Genomic DNA, 13623 nt, shown 5'->3' with positions numbered 1-13623 from the left:
TCAGTCCCCTAGAACTTAGAACTACTTAACCTAACTAACCTAAGGACATCACACACATGCATGCCCGAGGCAGGATTCGAACCTGCGATCGTAGCAGTCGCGCGGTTCCGGACTGAAGCGCCTAGAACCGCTCGGCCACCGCGGCCGGCTTGGAAGAACCAATGAACCAAAAACGATCCGTGTTTCTGGCAGCTGATTCAGGCACGACACTGCCTGTTAGTATTCTCGTCAGTATGTGCCAGCTAGAATCTTTTTGCTGCTGAAGTAGAACGATGGGTACATAGCGTATGTTACTGCAGGGGTCTGTCGTTACTGGAAAATCACACAAGTAACTTTGTACCATAATAAGTACATTACGGTCGCGCAAAACCTACCTACCAATCTTCTTTATATGCTGATCGACTAATGGTGGTTACTAAGTCTGCCGTGTCACTCTACAAGCTGTGTTCGGCAGCAAAACACAAGCGGATGACGTGTGCGGTGGCCCTGACTGCTTTTCTTCGGCCAGATGCCGGGTCAGGCCTTGAGCGTGTTGTGGGAGAACGCTGCCCCGATGCAGCAACTGATAATTCTCAGGAGCGCCATTCACGATCCCGCATGTACTCTACGGCGAGAGAGCGTGTGCTGCACAATAACTTTTGCTACTGGCAGAAGTAAAGCTGTGAGGACGGGGCGTGAGTCGTGCTTGGGTAGCTCGGTTGGTAGAGCACTTGCCCGCGAAAGGCAGAGGTCCCGAGTTCGAGTCTCGGTCCGACACACTTTTAATCTGCCAGGAAGGTTCATATCAGCGCACACTCCTCTGCAGAGTGAAAATCTCATTCTGGAAACGTCCCCGAGGCTGTGGCTAAGCCATGTCTCCGCAATATCCTTTCTTTCAGGAGTGTTAGTTCTGCAAAGTTCGCAGGAGAGCTTGTGTAAAGTTTGGAAGGTAGGAGACGAGATACTGGCAGAAGTAAAGCTGTGAGGACGGGGCGTGAGTCGTGCTCGGGTAGCTCAGTTGGTAGAGCACTTGCCCGCGAAAGGCAAAGGTCCCGAGTTCGAGTCTCGGTCCGGCACACAGTTTTAATCTGCCAGGAAGTTTCATATCAGCGCACACTCCGCTGCAGAGTGAAAATCTCATTATAGAAACTTTAGCTTTGGCTGTGATACTCAACCTATAACAAAAATCTGGTGTCATTTCATTCAACTTGTTGCCCCCCATCTCTCTCTCTCTCTCTCTCTCTCTCTCTCTCTCTCTCTCTCTCTCTCTCTCTGTCTGCCTGCCTGCCTGCCTGCCTGTGTGTGTGTGTGTGTGTGTGTGTGTGTGTGTGTGTGTGTGTGTGTGATACTGCAGCTATTACTTATATAATCCGAATCCGATAGTTTAAAATGTGTGCCTAATAACTGACATGTGCTGTAGCACTGGAGTGATAGTGTTGTCTCTACACTGACGTGACAAAAGACACGGGATAGCTCCTAACATCGTGTAGGACCTTCTTTATCCCGGCCTAGTGCAACAACTCGACATGGCATGGACTCAACAAGTCGTTGAGGGCTGTAGAAATAAAGAGCCATGCTGCCTCTACATACGTCAGTAACTGCGAAAGTGTTGCCGGTGCAGGATTTTGTGCACGAAGTGACCTCTCGATAATGTCCCATAAGTGTTGGATAGGCGGGTAAGTCACATTACGTCCACGAGTGGCTGCAGATGGTCTCCATATAGCCGAACATTTCAAGTCATTGATCGGTTCAGCTGGACCAGAGAAACCAGTCCATTCCGTGGAAAAACAGCCCACACTATTATGGAGCCACCGCCAGTTCGCACTGTGCCTTGTTGACCACGTGGGTCCATGGATTCTTGGGGTCTGCGCCACACTCCAACCGTACCATTAGCCCCTAGCAACTGAAACTGGGACTCATCTGACCAGGCCACGGTTTCCCAGTCATCTAGAGTCCAACCGATGTGGTCACGAGCCCAGGAGAGGCATTGCAGGCGATGTCGTGTGGTGTTAGCAAAGGCACTCGCGTCTGTGATCTGCTGCCATAGCCCATTAACACGAAATTTCGGCGCACTGTCGCAACGCATACGTTCGTCGTACGTCCCACTTTGATTTCTGCGGTTAGTTTTAGCATTGTTGCTTGTCTTTTAACACTGACAACTCTACGCAAACGCCACTGCTTTCGGACGTCAGCCACTGCGTTGTCCGTTGTGAGAAGTAATGCCTGAAACTGACTGACTCTTGACACTGGATCTCGGAATATTGAATTCCCTAAGATTGCCGAAAAGGAATGTTCCACGCATTCTTTCTCCAACTACCATTTCGCGTTCAGAGCCTGTTAATTCCCCTGCTGCGCCCATATTCACGCCGGTAACTTTTTCACATGAATCACTTGAGTACAAATAACAGCTCCGCCAATACACTGGCCTTTAATACCGTACGTACGTGAAACTACCGGAATATGTTATGTGCATATCGTTATTCCATGACTGTCGCCTCGGTGTAAATTTAAATTGATTCTGGGTATGCGGAGGAGCTGCGCTTAGGGAGTATGTTCATATGGACAGTTGAATCGTAAATGCAGAGAGTGCGGTGTATTGAAAATCTCGGTACTATTGTCCTGTTTTGAGCAGTGACTTATCACAGCAACTAGATACATGTTGTTTGAAAAGTGAATTTTGTGGTGACTGAATTATCTGTAGCAGAGTCTACATGAGGTTGGAAAGTGACCGTGCGGCTGTGACTTGTCAAATCCGACGACTGTGTCACAAAACAAGCTTTGTCTTTTTTAATGGAGATTCGGGTAACAGACCGAAATGTAGCATAAAAAGGTTAATTTGGAAGGTGATGGATAGCGTATTGCGTATTTATATGTTTCTGTTTCCGATTAGAAGCTCTTTTTTTCTGCTGTGGTGCTAATAGCAAAAACGCCCCCGCGCCCGGTATTCACCAAAGGGTGGGTGGGTGGGTGGGAGGAGTGGGAGGAAGCTAACACAGGATTGAATATAATGCAGTAGTCCCCATACTGTTTGATAGTGTCACTTGAAGAAACTGAAGGACTGTATACGTACTTTACAGAAAGTAAGAAAATATGTCCCGTAGCTACGTGATGAAGAATGTATGTTACTCTTCTAATTATCGTTCGAGGTTCTTTATTTGCTCTTATGTATTAAGATGAAGAGTTGCCTTCTCTGCATACAGACCTTATTGGCTAGAGCACGTGTACAAGCTGTTAATCACACTGTATGGACGCGGTAAGGCTTATGTGCGAAGAACCAGCGTGAAACGCATGTCATTGACTGTGACGTGTGAAGTGAGATATGTCTTCGCACCATCTCTCTACAGGTCTTGAGGAGGTGTAGGGAATAGGAGAGGTGCAAACGTCGTGTTATTCGGCAGCTGAATTGGCATCTGTTCGTCCTTCATGCTTTCTACGGAACGTAGTTTAACTAGAAAACTGTGTAAACAGTACCGCTGCTATGTGGATGATCGGCTAAAAATGGCGGAACAGTCAGCTCTTGCTCTGCAGTTTATAGAAGCAGCACTTATTTACTTGTTAATCAATATGCTGTATTGCAAGAAAAGCGGAGGTACCCCACACAGAATTCCCCAACATTCTGCCAAAACACGATAAATCGTGCTTAAAGTTCTTATGCGAACAGCACTTCTCTTAATGTTGCATTTATTTCCGCAAAATAAATTCATGTAGTCCAATAACTCAAGCCTGAAGAACTCCTGCAGGGTGGGGGGGGGGGGGAGGAGGAGGAGGAGGAGGAGGAGGAGGAGGAGGGGGAGGAAGAGGAGCAGGAGGAGAACGAGTGGAACACTTTTTTTTACAGTGCCGTAGGATACGCTCGCAACTTTCGAGGTTTCTCTCCTCTGTCTTGTTCTCGCCTAATAGATGCTACAGTCGTTTCTGAAACATCGCTAACCTCTCTCTGTCAACCGCAAAACGAGCGTCTGGCGGATACACTGCTGGCCATTAAATTGCTACACCAAGAAGAAATGCAGATGATAAACGGGTATTCATTGGACAAAGATTTTATACTAGAACTGACATGTGATCACATTTTCACGCAATTTCGGTGTACAGATCCTGAGAAATCAGTACCCAGAACAACCACCTCTGGCCGTAAGAACGGCCTTGATACGCCTGGGCATTGAGTCAAACGGAGCTTGGATGGCGTCTACAGGTACAGCTGCCCATGCAGCTTCAACACGATACCACAGTTCATCAAGAGTTCATGACTGGCGTATTGTGACGAGCCAGTTGCTCGGCCACCACTGACCAAACTTTTTCAATTGGTGAAAGATCTGGAGAATGTGCTGGCCAGAACAGCATTCGAACATTTTCTGTATCCAGAAAGGCCCGTACAGGACCTGCAACATGCGGTCGTGCATTATCCTGCTGAAATGTAGGGTTTCGCAGGGATCGAATGAAGGGTAGAGCCACGGGTCGTAACACATCTGAAATGTAACGTCCACTGTTCAAAGGGCCGTCAATGCGAAAAAGAGGTGACCGAGACGTGTAACCAATGGCACCCCATACCATCATGCCAGGTTATACGCCAGTATGGCGATGACGAATACACGCTTCCAATGTGCGTTCACCGCGATGTCGCCAAACACGGATGCGACCATCATGATGCTGTAAACAGAACCTGGATTCATCCGAAAGAATGACGTTTTGCCATTCGTGCTTCCAGGTTCGTCGTTGAGTACACCATCGCAGGCGCTCCTGTCTGTGATGCAGCATCATGGGTAACCGCAGCCATGGTCTCCGAGCTGATAGTCCATGCTGCTGCAAACGTCGTCGAACTGTTCGTGCAGATGGTTGTTGTCTTACAAACGTCCCCATCTGTTGACTCAGGGACCGAGATGTGGCTGCACCATCCGTTACAGCCCTGCGGATAAGATGCCTGTCATCTCGCCTGCTAGTGATACGAAGCCATTGGGATCCAACACGGTGTTCCGTATTACCCTCCTGAACCCACCGATTACATATTCTGCTAACAGTCATTGGATCTCGACCAACGCGAGCAGCAATGTCGCGATACGATAAACCGCAATCGCGATAGGCTACAATCCGACCTCGTGGTGTAGCAATTTTAATGGCCAGTAGTGTAAATTGACGCGTAGAGTAGCGATAAATCAATCTTTTCTGCAGGACCAAAGGTCTGCGCCTATTACGCTGCGTTCACAGCGGCACCGACAACGGTCGTCAGACAACGTCGCGAAAGGTCGCCCGATAACGTAGGCCGACAGCGGGATCGTAGTGCATCCAATCTTCTTCGTTAGTTTTTGGCAGGGTCAAGGAGGGTAGGTTAGGTTAGAATCTATTCTCTGTATGATGTAGGTTATATTTTAACCTCTTAGGGTGGGGTGGATACCACGATGCCTCTCTGCTTGGATAAGAGTTCTGCACAGCGGCTTCTGCTATTAAGAGACGCTGAATGCATGTGAATGAGTTTTCCTGTCTGGTAAAGAACATGGCGAGTAGTATACACTCTGTCCTCAGTTATCGAAATGACCAAACAAGTTTTACGAATATATGAGACGACGGGAGAAACATTCTGTTACATACTCGAGATAATTCGTGGTGACTTTGGAAAGCAAGTTATAAACACTCTGTTTTGCTGTATTTAACGTTGTGCACATGTACGTCAATTAACCTTCAATGACTGTCATTTAGCACACGAGTGAAAGACAAGCTAAAGTGTGGCATAAGATACTCTGAAAACCTACAGCTCTTAAAATTGGAAATACATACCGTACACCACATTTGCAAACCACTTCATATTAACAGAATCACTACCCTACTGGCATAGAACGCCAGCAAGCAGTAATACTAATTTGTAGGCAATTAATGACAACATACCACAAAAAAGATCCACTACAGTAGATGTAAGCATATAAGATACACCACCCTCTTCACTTGAACAAATTATTTGCTGAGGTTATAATCTTTGTCTGAAATGTCCAATAAAGATTTCACCTATTTGAGGTTTCGAAAGCCGGCCGGAGTGGCTGAGCGGTTCTAGGCGCTACAGTCTGGAACCGCGCGACCGCTACGGTCGCAGGTTCGAATCCTGCCTCGGGCATGGATGTGCGTGATGTCCTTAGGTTAGTTAGGTTTAAGTAGTTCTAAGTTCTAGGGGACTGATGACCTCAGAAGTTAAATCCCATAGTACTCAGAGCCAATTTTTTTTTTATTTATTTATTTATTTTTTTTTTTTTAAGGTTTCGAGTAAACCTACGATTCTGGCCACAGATTCCGAATTATAACCCGATTAAGATATTTTGATCCTCAGGATTCTACAAATTCACTCTTTCTTTGGCTAAAATTATCAGATTCTCACGCTCCATACTTCGTGTGCGAGAACGTCGCTCGATTTGACCGAAGAAAACAAACTGTTTTGAATTTCACCGATTGTCGTCAGAAGTCTGTACATTCGGGAGATAACATCGGCTACAGTGTTCGCACGTAATGGAGTACTAATTTGAAAAGTTCTGTCGTTTCTGGCCGATGTCGGTCGTCGGCGGAATCCACCGATATCGGATCCACTGTGAGCGCAGCCTGAGAGTTGTTCGGAACAGCAACGACCACGTTCGCTGTGCGTAACCTGCATGCGCGTGGCGGGTCCTAATGAATTGTGTGGTGGCGCGGGGTGTTTGGCTGTGAAAGCTACACAAGTAGCGGCGCCTGGCGTGTGTCACGTTGTTATTCCTGAGCTGCTCGTCACTGGGGCGACTGAAATACGAGGACACAACGGGATTCCGCACTTGCGAAAGACTACAAGTGGTCAGTATAGAAACAGTCAGATATTTCAAGGACGACACGAATTCGAATTCAGTGAAAGGAAAACATAGTTCCTCTACGCCTAAACTGATGTTCTGCAAGACATTGTGAAGTGCGTGGCAGATGATACATCTCATAGTACTAGATGTGATGGTTCAGTTCCTTTCCATTCGAATATGCAGCTTGGAAGAAAAACTGTTTAAACGCTTCTGCGCGCTCTTTAATTCAACTAATCTTGTCCTCGCGGTATGTAAGGGATTCTAGTATATTCCTAGGTTCTTCACTTAATTCTGGTCCTGAAAACCTTGTGAGTAGGCATTCACGCGATACTTAGACGTCTATCTTCACGAGTGTTTCGTAAGCAACCTCTCTTGTAGACTGACTGAATTTTTCTCAGTATCCTGCCTGTGACCCGAAGTCGGCACCTACTTTACATATGAACCTATGTGATCATTCAGTTTCACGTTCCAAGAGATTGTTACATCCATTTCTGTTTCTATGACTTGTATGATTCCAGCTGTGACTCAGTGACGTTGTGATCATAGCACACACTACGTTTTTCACCTTTGCTACGAGGACAATTATACGTTCCTGGACATTTAAGAAAGTTACCAGCCCGTGCACCATTTTGAAATCTTTTCTCTATCTGACTATTAAACTTCATCATGTAGAAACAGTCTGACGTTACTATCCTAATATTCTCTGCAAGGTCATTAATGTATAGGCGTCCTAACCCGAAGTAACGACGCAAGAAAAGAATTAAATCTGAAATCATATCTCGGCAAATAAGTCACGATGGCTACAACGTGCACAAAGGAAGGAGGAGCGAAGGGTACCTACAGCGACACATAGACCCAGTGGAAAAACGAGGCATAGGCGGACGATGTAAATGATTGTGTGAGCCTAACGGGCTGGAAAACTAACCTTTCACTTAAGTCGATTATCCTGCTACAGCGAGATGCACAGTCAAGTCACATTAATGTGAGTACCGCCTGAGTTCGATGTCAACGTGCAATAAGCACTCATAAACGCCAGGTGGCAGCACTAGCGGTGGAAGGTTTATATATTAGGGTCGTTCAATAAGTAATGGCCCACATTTTTTTCTCAGAAAGTTTTATTCTTAAGAGTCAGAATCTGGTGACAATATACATCACCATATCTTCCCCATGTCCTGTTTTTCTATGTGGTCCCTATCACGTTCCATGGCCATACGCCAGCGTTGTGGAAGAGCGTGTATTCCCTTCTGGTAAAAGCTCTTGTCCTGTAGGCGTAGCTATGTTTTCACTGCATGACTGACACTGTCGTCATCTTCAAAGTGTGTTCCCCATAGAGACACTCTAAGCGGCCCAAAGAGATGGGAGTGCGAGGGTGCCAGGTCTGGACTTGGAGGTTGGAACCTATCGTGAACACCTCTTTCAGTATCCGGGAGTCTCGATCATTGCAGACGCACTTCCAATGCTGTCCGACAAGTGTAGAGCCAATTGTCGAATTTTGATGCGCCGGTCTGCAGGAATAATGGCGTCCGCACGATTCAGCACGTCTGGAGCGGTGGCTGTGACAGGACGTCCCGAGCGTGGCTGATCATGGAGCTCTGTTTCTGCATTTCCTAAGGCTGTAAATTTCTTTACCCATCGCCCAGCTGTACTATCAACTGCACCATCGCCATACACTGTACACACAAACGTTTGTGGATGTTCAAATGGTTCAAATGGCTCTGAGCACTATGGGACTTAACATCTGGGGTCATCAGTCCCCTAGACCTTAGAACTACGTAAACCTAACTAACCTAATGACATCACACACATCCATGCCCGAGGCAGGATTGACTTAACATCTGGGGTCATCAGTCCCCTAGAACTTAGAACTACGTAAACCTAACTAACCTAATGACATCACACACATCCATGCCCGAGGCAGGATTCGAACCTGCGACCGCAGCGGTCACGCGGTTCCAGACTGAAGCGCCTAGAACCGCACGGCCACACCGGCCGGCTGTGGATGTTCACCACGGTTTCTTTTTCAAGAATTCAATAACAGCACGCTGTTTGTAACGTAGTCGTGTGTAGACGCCATTTTGACGCTGTACTACGGCTCTGCCATCGGCCAGAACGGTTCGGAACCTCATCGGCGCAGAGAAAAAACATCAAAGATGTATGTAAATGGCTTTTTTTAAGAAATGTGGGCATTACTTATTGAACGATCCTAGTATAAGGCCTGTCGGAGAGGACGCCGAAAACAATGCAGAATTCGGCAGACTCTCGCGCTATCTACAAGAAGTTCCGGTCAGTCCCACAATCGGCTCGTCCTGCAACTGGGCCACGAACAACACCGCTGGCCGGGAAGACGTTGGCCGCACCTGCTGCGAGAGTGATTTCCTCCGCAGCAGCCAAAGAACAATTCACCTCCACATCTCCAAAGGCCAGTCTTGCTGCGAGAGTAATTTTCTCCACAACAGCCTGAGGACATCACCTGGGGTCAATCCAGCAAATCACCTCATCATAACACAACATCGGAAGGTTCAGCAGGAATAACATTCTAGTGCATAACCTTCTAACATTCTGCGTGGTGTCTGTTTGTTCTAAGTCGTGTCTCCCTACCACTTTCGCGCAACGACGCTCTGAGCGTGTTTCTTAGGGAATTGACTAGTTTGAACCTGGGACCTGTTGCTGGTAAGGAGACGTCAGACCACACATGACATGTAGAATTCAGAAGAGTTCAGTGAGACTAGCAATGATATAACCAAATACTTCATGATTTCAGCGTCAGCTCCACTGCACTCCCTGTAATACTAACTAAATTTAGTGGAAGGGGTTCAAGGCTTTCCTATTTTTAGTTAGCTGGTAAAATAACGTCGAAAAAGCAGTTAAGTTTACCATTGGAAATTTTATTCTACTCACAAAACATTGTTTATAAATTGCACTATTGATAAAAGGAAATGTTTTAATACAGGATGATAAAAACCAACTGCGTTCAACAAAAATGTGAACGAATATTCCCTGAATGGGTTTCCAAGTTCTACAATGGATCGAAGGATGACCTATGCCATATCACATCTATAATCTAGATTTAAGTTAAGTTTCATAATAGAGAAAACTATCAAAATGGTCTACTGTGACCCTCAACTATCTTTAATTACTTATCTAACTTGTCGTAAATTACAGTGGCTGATGTGGCTTCTGAATAATTATATAACAGAGAAATCATCGCGTTTCAGATTTTAACTTACGTAGCAAATGTGAATGCCATGAGCTTTAATTGACGATCGACACTAGTATTACACAAAACGGGGGTGTAACAGATGAGACTTCTGCAGTTCTGAGTGAAGTCTTATGCGCTCAAAAATGCGGCATCGCGTGCGTTCATTACCTTGTCGGTGTTTAGGCAGCGCCAGGGGGCGGCGGGCGGCACAGCTCCACGCACCTCGCCGTCTCGGAAGCAACTCTCTCCTAACTTCTCCTTACTACAATTAACCGAAGTTGGTTTAAAAAAAGCTATCTGGCTGTGTTTGCAACTGACCAATCAGGGCCTCAATGTTAACCTTAAGCTCTGCCTACAAAAACTCTTGTCTATCCAAAGAGAAACGTTATACTTTTCGCGGTGGGGCAATGTTTTTAACGTTTGGAACATAACAGAGACGCGAAAAAGTCTCACGCTAAAACTTGCAGCTGGTGTGGCCCTTTTAGTGTTATCGTAAGATCTATACTGTCCTTCTGCAGGGCTCTATCTTTTAACATGGGCTGAAGGGCTCTATCTTTTAACATGGGCAAGGGGTGATTTTGGCGGTCGGCTGGTGACGTGGGTGTCCGTCCCTTATCGTAGGGCCTCCTAGTCTACACGATTCTGCTCTCGGCTTCTGTTCTCGCTTCTCCCCTCAGAACTGCGTCTTTTTCACGGTGGGAAGGTATGACATGCATTTAGGCGTTCTTGTGTTAGTCTGTGGTATTCCATTTGCTCACTCGTTGATCGTATTACTTTGGTTAATTTAATGTCAGGATTTATTTGGAACTATGTGACATACTGCCGGATTTGCTATCATGTCAGGGTTTTCATGGAAGGTGTTATATTTGCCTGACACCTTACAACCTGCGCACATCCCTGGCAAGAACTGTTCGCCAGATAAGGGACTAACGCGGAAAACGGTGATGGTCGCAGTCGTAATGTGGAAACGAAGCGATTTATCTGACGTCCAAAAGGGCATGATCATTATCTTTCGGGCCAACACTGGAAGCATTTCCGAAACGGCTAAATTTGCGTGCCGCCGTTGTTAAAATATACTGTGCATGGCAAAATGGCTATATTCAAAACCGTCGCTTAGGCAACTGAGGGTGCTCCACGGGCAGTAGTTGACAGTGGTGAACGACTGCCGCGGAGGTGTGTACGGGCCAATAGGCGTCCTGCTGTTGAGACAAGAGACCAGCAACAGTGTCTCCTCAACGACCGTTCAGCGAACGTTGTTGCGAATGGGACTCCGCAGCGGGCGCCTGATTCATACGCCCACGCTAACTGCTGTTCGTCGGCGATGGAGGCTGGAGTTTGCACGCCAGTACCGCAACATCCACTGGGTGGTGACAGGTGGCCTTTCCAGACAGATCACGTTTTATGCTCCATCGAACAGATGTTCGTTGGCGTGAACGGCGTCAAAGTCTGAGAACAAACACCCTGCAACAACTGTCGGATGGGTCCAGGTCGGAGGAAGGAGCATTATGATCTGGGCAATGTTTTCGTGGCTTTCCCTGGATGACCTTCTAATTCTGGAAGGCATAGTTCAAAAAATGGTTCAAATGGCTCTAAGCACTATGGGACTTAACATCTGAGGTCATCAGTTCCCTAGATTTAGAACTACTTAGATCTAATTAACCAAAGGACATCACACACATCCATGCCCGAGGCAAGATTCGAACCTGCGACCGTAGCAGCCGCGTGGTTCCGGACTGAAGCGCCTAGAACCGCTCGACCAGAAGGCGCAGTGAATCAACATAAGTATACATCTACCCTTGGGGAACATATTCAGGCTTTCGACAGGTGGACACATTAACGTAACTGGACTGTGTATAAGAAGTGCCTGTTACGACCACAGTAAGGCATGATCAAGCAGCTGCCGTAGGCATTCAGTTTCGCAAATTGGGAAAAGATATTGTTTTTGTGTCGACTCTTTCTTTTGCTGGCGTGTCTTTCAGTATTCTTGTCCAAATAAATAAAAAATAATTTTGAGGTCAGTACATGAAGATGGTGCATATTTACGGTTTACAATCTGTAACATAGCACCACGCATCAGTGATGGAAACAGTAATGTCAGATTAGGAAAAATAGCGGTCCTTTGTTTCAGGATATGTTGATCCACATATATAACTTCATGCAAATACTCTCAACATTTTCGCCTTAGCAAATAAATTTCAGTCTATTGTCAAATTAAACTCCACATTATAAATCCATCCTGGCCTGTGCCGCCAACCCATGTATTTATTACAATCAGGTCATAAGCTTTCATTATTATAGCGTTCTCCACATTTAACTTCACTACTGTAAAATAGTGTAGTATGTTCTGTCGCATTGACAAATTATCATTAAACTTTCACCTTTAAAAAAAGTATTTTCTGTTACAAAGTAGTATTAATATTGATTAAAATTCTAATGTGGTGTATTTGATTAATTTTTTTGGAATATCGTTAATAATTCCGTCGGGCTTCCGCAGTCACCCACATTTTCTTAATTAAGTAAAATACACGGTTTTTTGGTGGAAAAAGTGCGAAGTGACCACTGGTGGAAGATTACCGCATTCCAGTGTTTTGCGGTCTTGGAATGGCTAAAATATTAATTCCTAGGAGATAATGTCATGTTCTTAATCATGTACACTTACCTAGCAGTTATGTTTTCACCAGCTTGTCAAGGTGCGCAACTGCTTGTGACACGAAAAGCGAGATTGTGTACAGCAATTACAAAAAGTGGCTCTGAGCACTATGCGACTTCACTTCTGAGGTCATCAGTCGCGTAGAACTTAGAACTAATTAAACCTAACTAACCTAAGGACATCACACACATCCATGCCCGAGGCAGGATTCGAACCTGCGACCGTAGCGGTTAGAACCGCACGGCCACTACGGCCGACAGATCAATTACAAACCAACCATGTACGCTGGCTGTAAGATCACTGTCACACAGTTCGATTTTTCTGATTTAGTAAATATATCAACATTAATGCGTCTCCTTGTGCAGAAAAAAATATCAGATACGCCAGACGTGAATTCAGTAAAGGAAACGAAGAACTACGCCCACAGTCCAATGCTTCTTGTTCTTCCTTCATCCCCTCCCCCCTCTGGATGTTGTATCCCACACATACGTGGGGAGGAGGAGGGGGGCGAAGCAACATGCCGTAAATGACTGTTGTAAAAGGCAAGCAGCGATCTTAAAAGTATACACGGAGCGAGCTACCGATTGTGGAAGACGAAATCCGGCAGCCAGAACTGCATCTCCAGGATCAATATTGGGGTTTCTACATGACCAGCAAGAAGCGGTAGTGAGAGATCAGTTTATAAGGGAAATCGCATTTGGGAGCTCGTGATACCGTAGTAAGCGAGTGTGTGGACGCCAGGCGCAGCGGATAGAGTTTGGCCGACTTCTGGCTGCGCAGCGGCGCTCCGGTGCGGTGATGAAGGCGTGCTTTGTAAACCGATACACGTGTTGGGTGTTTGGCGAGTCGCGCGCGTAAAGCGGTCAGTAAGCAGCGCATCTCAGCCCGTCATGGAGGCCTTCCTCGTCTCCAGATCTGTTGTGAGTATACTCCAACTAGGCGGGACAACAACTTCCAGGGTCAAAGCTTGTTTATTTGAACACTCCAAAAATTAATAT

The 13623-nt window shown here is 46.1% G+C and overlaps 1 protein-coding gene and 1 non-coding gene across 6 annotated transcripts in view; both read left to right on the top strand.

The window, feature by feature from the left end:
• The window catches only part of LOC126418503 (TBC1 domain family member 4), an 885912-nt gene that overhangs the window by 800654 nt on the left and 71635 nt on the right, over nt 1-13623 (top strand). The gene's annotated exons all lie outside the window — the stretch shown is intronic.
• On the top strand, nt 982-1056 carry Trnas-cga (transfer RNA serine (anticodon CGA)). The gene has a single exon. It is a non-coding gene; the product is annotated as a tRNA-Ser (tRNA).

This window comes from Schistocerca serialis, chromosome 9, assembly GCF_023864345.2.
Source record: "Schistocerca serialis cubense isolate TAMUIC-IGC-003099 chromosome 9, iqSchSeri2.2, whole genome shotgun sequence".
NCBI classification, from domain to species: Eukaryota; Metazoa; Arthropoda; class Insecta; order Orthoptera; family Acrididae; genus Schistocerca; species Schistocerca serialis.
The sequence above is the reverse complement of the archived record's forward strand: the minus strand, read 5'-3'. Positions and strand labels throughout refer to the sequence as shown.